The sequence below is a fragment of the Mobula birostris genome, chromosome 16, assembly GCF_030028105.1.
Source record: "Mobula birostris isolate sMobBir1 chromosome 16, sMobBir1.hap1, whole genome shotgun sequence".
NCBI lineage: Eukaryota > Metazoa > Chordata > Chondrichthyes > Myliobatiformes > Myliobatidae > Mobula > Mobula birostris.
The window spans coordinates 35,755,038-35,763,084 of record NC_092385.1 but is presented as its reverse complement, the minus strand read 5'-3'; the positions used below and the strand labels follow the sequence as shown (position 1 = coordinate 35,763,084).

At 46.3% G+C, this 8,047-nt stretch overlaps 1 protein-coding gene across 4 annotated transcripts in view; it reads left to right on the top strand.

The window, feature by feature from the left end:
• The first annotated feature begins 310 nt into the window (after window positions 1–310).
• LOC140210861 (chemokine-like protein TAFA-4) overlaps window positions 311–8,047 on the top strand; it is a 362,929-nt gene continuing 355,192 nt past the window's right edge. For 2 of the 4 annotated variants that reach the window (XM_072280121.1, XM_072280125.1), the window contains exon 1: window positions 311–840. The gene's annotated coding sequence lies outside the window, so the exon portion shown is untranslated. Of the gene's footprint in view, window positions 856–973; window positions 990–8,047 lie in introns of those variants that run through there. The other 2 variants (XM_072280123.1, XM_072280124.1) reach the window with 2 other exon arrangements.

Sequence of the window (8,047 nt, the reverse complement as noted above, 5' to 3'; positions counted from 1 at the left end):
ATCCTCCCGCGTTATTTCTAACAAAAGCAGGGGAGCTGAAGCGAAGGAAACAGATGAACCCTGATTTGTTCCTCGCCCTAATGGAAGAACGCAAAAAAGTTAAAACCGGAGGACTGTGGCCGCTGCCAGTGATAGCTGAGGTGGATGTGGAGAGGGTTGGGGAGAAATAAGGACTCCTTTCGAGGGCGGTGTGTGTGTGTTGGTGTGGGCGGGAGCTGGTGGGGGGGGGCGTGCCTGGAATTCGCGTCACTCGGGCGGGAATGGGAGCGGGTCTCTCCCTTACTGACTCGTGTCCAGAGGCGATGGCGGGGAGTGAGGACATCACGTCCGCTGCGTTGCGAGCTCCGCTCTAACCCTCTGAAAGTGCCAGGCACAGCCGTGGACGCGGGCGGCGACTAGGGGGATCCAGTGAGGAGGTCGCGGCGAGTGGGATAAAGGGAGTTCCGAGCCACTCGCCGTTCTACAAAGCAGCAACGCGTCAACTGCAGCAACTTTTAACACTGCTGACCCCAGCCCAGGCGCCGACTTGACACCGGAGGGCTCAGCGATGGATAAATGAGGCAGAAAAAGTCCCGCGTTGTCTTCGTGTGAGGTGGTGAAGGAGAGGGACCTTCCCCGGGCAGTGAGCGATACAGCCCGCAGCTCTTCCACGTTAGACTGAATACACTCTCAGCTCCCAACTCGATGCTCGACCTCACGCTTGTCTCATCCTCGCTCGGTCCGGTGTAACCATCCCTCCACAGCTGGGTGTTTCTATTCGATGGGATGTGTTTGAGGAATTGCTCAGTTACGGACAGCGGACGCTCACAACCGGCAGAGACCCGCCTTCGATTCGCCAAGGTGAGGGAGATAAAGGTCAGAAGTTTCCCGCTTGAACTTTTCAAGTCCGTTGCAGTTGGGTTTGAGGGCGGGAATGTTACCCGGTGACCCGCCCGTGTTCCAAAAAAGTTGAGGCGACACAGCGAAACAGCCAACCACGCAGTGATCGTGTAAGTTAGCCTGAATGACACAGGCGGTGGAGGAACGCTAGGAGGTACCTCGCTTAGACCGTCCCCATTTTAAGAACAAGTTTCTATATTTCCCAATTGTTGCTACCAGTCAGTTAGTTTTTGGACAAAACAATGTTCCCTAGTGAGCGCTGTTCGAGCATGTTTAAATATGTCTCCACGTTGTAGTGAGTGTATACTGTGCCCAAATGTGCCCGAGTGTTGGCATGTGCATGCCAGTTTGCGAGAACCCTGCTGTAATTGCAAATCTATTACGGAAATACTCCGTGGACCTGTATTTAATTCTCCCCCTACTTTATTACTTACACAGATTTCTTTTTTGATGTGGGGCTGGTGCAGTTGATTTTCAGGACATGCTTTCAAACTGCACTGGTTAGCTACAGACCTGACTTTTTTTTCTGGCGCAGCTGAGGTGACATTTGACGAAGAACCCAGCTTGGCTGAGCTGGACTAGGAAATCCTCCTGTTTCGAATGTGTGGAGAAAGCGCCGATCAAAGGTCACTTAGCCCGGCGGTCAACAGCAGACTAGCAGGGCCGCTGCAACTCATATTGGAGCGCCACGCATATTAACACAAAGGCTGATTCTGACGGACACAACGCTCCTACCCTGTTACTCGCTTGTGGCCAAAATGCAATTGGCACGATTGGGAAACGGGTTTGATGCCCCACGAGCCAATGGGCGCTCTTGCCTCACTGAGCTCCCCCGAAGCGGGATTGTCAGAAAGCTTTGTGATGCTTCAATTTTCATTGACTGATGCGGTCCCCGCACTTCCAGCACCAATATTACCTTTAACCTTCAAGCCGCACTTTCTTACGGATTCTATCAACTGGGCTTTCTCTCTATTCTCTCGGGTTTCAGTGCATCGGCGCTCCGCACAAGCTACCGTTTGTCTCTCTGCGAGTGTCTCTTCAATATCTGATTTCTATTTATAAAGGCTACACTATTCACGTAACAACTCTCCGAGTTGGTTCGTACTCTGGGCATTTCACACAAGAGCCCCCACCCTTATTCAGCACCTCAGCGTGTTCTCCTTTCCCCAGTTACACACACACAACGTGTTTCTTAACCACTTAGCGTGCTCACTATGCCTTCCTGTGTCTCGCTTCTGTATGTCGAACTCCGCAAAACCTAGTATTCTCCTGACCGGCAAACATTAATCGCAGTTTATTTTTGTCCGGGGCCGGGGGGAGGGTGGCGGGAGGGGTCAACCGAGTGGATTTACATCTTTGAATTAAGCGCCTGAACTTCGGCTGCAACGCTTGAGCAAGTGTGATCATTACTGATCCAGCCTCTGAACGAGATGGAAACAGTGCCCTTTTTAAACCGCCTTAATTAAAGCCATGCCAATGTTGTAAGATTTGTCGGACTAGAATGGAATTGGCGGAAGAGGCTTGTTGTCAAATCAGGGCGAACGGGCCCTTTCCTCTGGGTGTTGACAAACCTACAGCTTGTCAGCGCTAAAATCTTGAAAACGTCGTATCTCGTTATTCGTTGACCGGACCTTTCAAATGCTTCAGACAATAGCCCCACGCACTCGGTGTCGTGTCGAACCGTAGATACCGACATGAAGGTAGTTTGAGAACGAACGTGGCCCCCACATACATAGCTGCAGATAAAGTGCCTACAAAGTCGAACGTGCGCCCGCCACCTCCACAGCACAGAAAGCAACAGACTCACACATTTACATCACATGCTTGCCTTGCTATCGTACATATTCCAGGTGCCATTGTAACGTTCATACACCACCACTAGAGTTCCCGTAAATCTTTTGTGATGCACAGCGCACTCTTAGAAGTTGTAATCATATTTCCTGTAAATGCATTGATATAACGGATTAAGTACTTGGTATATATTAATAAAATTATGGCTTTAGCTGAATAAAAGGCCATCGCGTGTTTAAAATTCTTGCCAGTATTATAGTTCCAACTGTTTCGGTAATCACTGCCACGGGATGTGCAATCGCACTGCCTGAATACTGATGTTTCTTGGAAAAAGCGCTGACAGGTAAATCAATCAAGTCAAAAACTATCCAGTCTTAATCAGGTTGAGTGTCAAACTTTTCGGAGTGGATATTGATAGTGAAGGAGCTGTGTGGACCGGGAGGGGGAGTCGGATTGCTCATTTGCTCGGCCCTCAGTGTCTTTAATGACTGGACGTGACGTCCAAAGCAGTGCCAGCGGCGTCTAAAGAAAGAGAAGGGACGGTATGTGTAATTACAGACCCCGGGAAGGTCGTCATAAAGTTATTCTGCCGCTAATTGCACTATTTCGCCCTTCACTGCAATTGGTCCTCTTTCTAATCACAGAAACACGTAGCGTTCGTCACCTCTGATCACTCAGATCGACAGTACTCTATCACCCTTGAATAATCACTTATACAACTGATCAATTCCCTGTCCACAGCACGGGATTCACAGAATGGCGAAATATTTTGTCTTCAACGGAATTGATAAGTTTACATTTTATTTTACAAATTTTAAATTTATCCCAACTGTTTTATTCCTCTCCATAGATGCTGCCTGACCTGCAGAGTTCATGTCCAAAACGCACTCTGTGTGTGTGTGTGTGTGCGTGTTGCTCTGGATTTCCAGCATCTGCAGAATCTCTTGCGTGAATAATTGTTTCAGTTCACTGTGCAGCTAAGTGTCAATACAAAGCAATCGGCTGTAAACTTCTGGGTTAATGTCGCTTGGTAATTTACTTTCCACCTTCATCTACCTGTTGGGTTTCAGTAAACTGAAGCATTGTGTGCTAGGATGCTATCTGCATAATAGGCGTGGGGAGCAAACATCTTTTCAAATGCATTTTCTTCCGTTGTTTCCAAGTAAAGATCTAAATATTTGGCTGATCCGGTATTTCATGTTCCTTTCTAGAGAATCCAATAAAACAAACTTGGGTCATGTAATGTTAAAGCAGATAATCGTATTTTCTATATGTAGCGTCTAAAGTCACCGATAAAATTAATTAAATTTTATCTGTTCTACTGCAGAGTATAACATACTATTTGAATATTTTTGTAGTCCAAACTTTCATCCTGTGAGTTAATATTAGGAACTTCGTGCAGTTTAAGTGATTTTTTTATTGACTCGCTGCCCATTCTCTATTTAAACCGTTGCCGTGTAAATGTTTTCGGGTTGTGAGTGCAATGAGATCCACCAGAGGGAGCCAATGCTACATCGGTTAAAGGCTCAGCGCTAACATCGAAGAGAAACAGGAGCAGGTGGGCAGGTCGGCCATCGTGAAGGGGAGAAACGAAAAGATTAACGTTTCAAGTCGAATAATTTTCGTCAGATGGTTGATTTCAATAAAATCTTTTGTTTGCATATTTTGACCCGTTTAAATTCGTCAGTTTTACTTGCCGTCAGTGGTTAAATCCAAAGATTTTGAAAGCATGGAGTTGACAATAGCTCTAAGGCCCATGTTTGGGGACCGAGAAGGACGATGGTGGGGCAGCAGCAGATGGCGTTGCTTTATCTGCAAATGGTCAAATGGGAAGGAAACATCTGAAGTCCGGAAGCTCAAATTATCTTTGGCTTGACTTGTGAACATTTCTCCAGACGGATGTGATTGTGGTTTCCATGTATTGCAAATATATCCGGAGAATAGTATGTTGGTCGTCCTACAGTCTAACGTCAGAGTGAAGAAATCTTGCACTGATCCAACTCTTCCATGAACCCTGAAACAGAATAATAACAAGCCAAGTACTAATCCTTCGTCCCACCATGGCCTCAGTTATTCAAAGTGGCAATACTAATATTTTATACCACAGGACTATAACATCAAGCAGTGTTGTGCTGTATACTTAATGGGTGCTGAAGTTAGAAAGTCAGCAAGAGCCCACATTAATATTCGCACTGTTCCCTTTAATGTTCAGAGGCTGGAAGAACACTGTTTCAAGTTCTAAGCTTATTGTGATCTGACAGCACATATATACTGTACAACCAAATGAAACAATACTCTTCCAGCCCCTTTACAACATGCAGTAGACAAAGCAAAATATTACCATAAATAAGTTAATAAAATATAAACTCAAAATGCACACTGTGCGCAGCACAGGTAAACAGTAGACAATACAGTAAACGTTAATCAGCTTGTTGTCTTAGTGATGAGTCCATGGTGACGGGTACTCATCAGTCGCACAGCCTGAGGGAAGAAGTTGTCGCCCGGTTCACCAGTCCTCATCCTGATGTTTCTGTTCCTCCTTCCTGATGGTAGCGGGTCAAAGAGATTGTGGGATGGGTGGTAGGGATCCTCAACAATGCTTCGGGCCCTGAGTCTGCAACGCTCCAGGTAAATGTCACATATGGTGGGGAGGGGGGAGGGAAACCCTGATGATCCTCTTGGCTGTTTTTACTATCTTCTGTACGGTCTTGTGGTCTGATGCCATTGCGGCTTCCATACCACACAATGATGCAGCCAGTCAGGACGTGCTCGATGGTGCAGAAAGTTGTTTGAGTGGGGGCAGGGAGCCTTGCACCTTGCAAGCCCACCTCTATCTCCTCAGAAAGTATAGACGCTGCTGTGCCTCCTTGGCTAGTGAGGAGATGTTGTGGGACCTGGTTAGATCATCTGTTATGTGCACGCCGAGGAACTTTGTGTTCTTCATTCTCTCCATACCAGAGCCATTGATCTGCAGGTGTAGTCAGTCTGTGCCTTCCTGAATTTTGTAATCATCTCATGTGTCTAGTTTGCATTGATCTCGCACCAATTCACAAACCTCTCTACCTCCCCTCTGTACGCCGACTCATCATTGTTGCCGTTGAAGCCAACCACTGTTGTGTCATCAGCGAACCTGATGATGTGGTTTGAACTGAGTCTGACAGTACATTCCGTGAGTCAGCAGCCTGAACAGCCCCCAGGCCCTGGGGGGCATCAGTACTCAGCATGATGGAGCTCGAGATGTTGCTGCCAACTTTGACTGACTGGGGTCTCTCCGTCAGGAAGTCCAAGATCCAGTTACAGAGAGCGGTGTTGAGTCCCAGTGAGGACAGTTTACCCGCCAGCCTCTGAGGTATGATCGTGTTAAGCACTGAGCTGAAGTTGAGCAACATCCTGGCATATGAGGCATTGTTTTCCAGGTGGGACAGAATGGAGTGGAGGGCTGAGGCTATGGCATCATCTGTGGACTGGCTTGAGCAGTAGGAGAATAGGAAAAGGTCCAAAGTAGCTGAAGGTGGGATTTTATATGACCCTTTAACAGTTGCTCTAAGCACTTAATGATAGTTGAAGTCAATGCCACTGGGCAGTAATCGTTTGGGTTAGTTATCATTGGAGACTGAATGGTGACAGCTGCCTTGAACCCCGCAGGGCCAGTGGACTATTTCAGAGAGACATTAAAGATGTCTGTTAAGGCCTCTGTTAGCTAGACTGCTCAGTCCCTCAGCATCTGACCAAGTATGTTGCTGACCCTGCGTAGTTTACCCTAACTAGGATCCTTTCCACCTTGGCTGCAGCCAGACAGGATGCCTGTTCCTCAGGGGAGAGGGGGCTTCCCTCAATGTCACGTCATTCAGTCTGTCAAATTGTGCCTTTCAGGAAGGGAGTCGTCACTTTCATTGATACGGAGGGTGGACTTGTAATCAGTTATGTTTTGTGTACCTTGCCAAATGTGCCGGGTATCCCTGGTGTCACAAGAATGTCTGTTGAGTTTCTGTGCGGACTTATGCTTTGCCTTCCTGGTGGTACGGGAGAGCACAGCTCTTGCTGACCTCAGAGTCATCCTGTCCCCAATTTGAAGGCATCTTCCCGATCCCTAAGCAGTGCACGAACCCCTGCAGTCAGCCATGGTTTCTGGTTTGCCCAAGCAGTGTAGTGTTTAATCACCGTTACGTTCTCAATGCACTTTCCAATGTAGCCAGTCACCGATTGTACGTTTTCATCTATGTTTGTTGGTAGCCATCTTCCTGGATATGCTCTAGTCTGTGCTTTTGCAGCAGTTCAACAGCACTGAGGTGGCACCTTGTGGCCAGGTTCTGATCTCCCTGTGAACTGGTTTGACTTGTTTGACCAGTGGTCTGTGTGCAGAGATTCGCAAAATAGATAGGTGGCCTGAGTATCCAAGGTGATGCGGGGATGGGGCAGGCTTGTAGGCTCTATGAACATTGGTATGAACCAGCTGTAATACTTGCGAAGTTGACTTCCTGGTAGAACTTTGGCAGGACTGTTTTTAAGTTGTCATGATTGAAGTCATCATCAGCAATGAAGACACCATCGGGGCAGCAGATGGCGCCATAGATCTCCAGCAGTATTTCACCAGCTCTGGTACCGAGGGGTGGGGTGATATAAACAGCAGTAATCACACCGGCAGTGAACTTCTTGGTAAGTAGAGGCCACGTTACAGGAATATTGTTGGGCACAATTTGAGATCTAGCCACATGCAGGGATACTTGGACAGATTGGCAAAAGCTTGGCCAAAGAGGGGGAAAGTACAAAGATATAGGGAGGGAATTCCAGAGTTCTTGTCATAGGCATCTGAAAGCATATCTGTTCATTGTAGGACAATTTAAATTGAAGGGAAGGAATAGGTCAGAATTGGGGGTCCATAGATTTATCACAGAGTTGTCGGCCTGGAGGAGATTTCAGAGATGGGGAGCCAAGCATAAAAGATATTTAGGAAAAATTTTAATCAGAGGAAAATTGTGACCCAGAATGATTGGTCTTTTAAGTAGTGACTTCAAATTTTGATTGCTCTTCAAGCATAGAAAGATGACGTGCTTTAATTTCTTTTTTATATTTTATCATCCTAAGAACCAAAGCTGAATGGAGATCATATAGGCATTGAATCAAGTTAAAATTGATTAATAATTCCATATCAGCTTGTGACTTACGTCAATACAATTAATTAAAGTTAGTAATGCAGTTAAATGCAGTGGATATTATTATACATTTTCTCAATCAATGATTTCATGGGAAGACTATCAGGAGTCTCAGATTATTATAGGGAGGATTTGCTTCCTTTGATGTGAGTAAAATGACTGGGAGGTAAATGTATATCTTAATTATCCTAATTGATTTTATGACAATAGTTGTGAAGTTATTG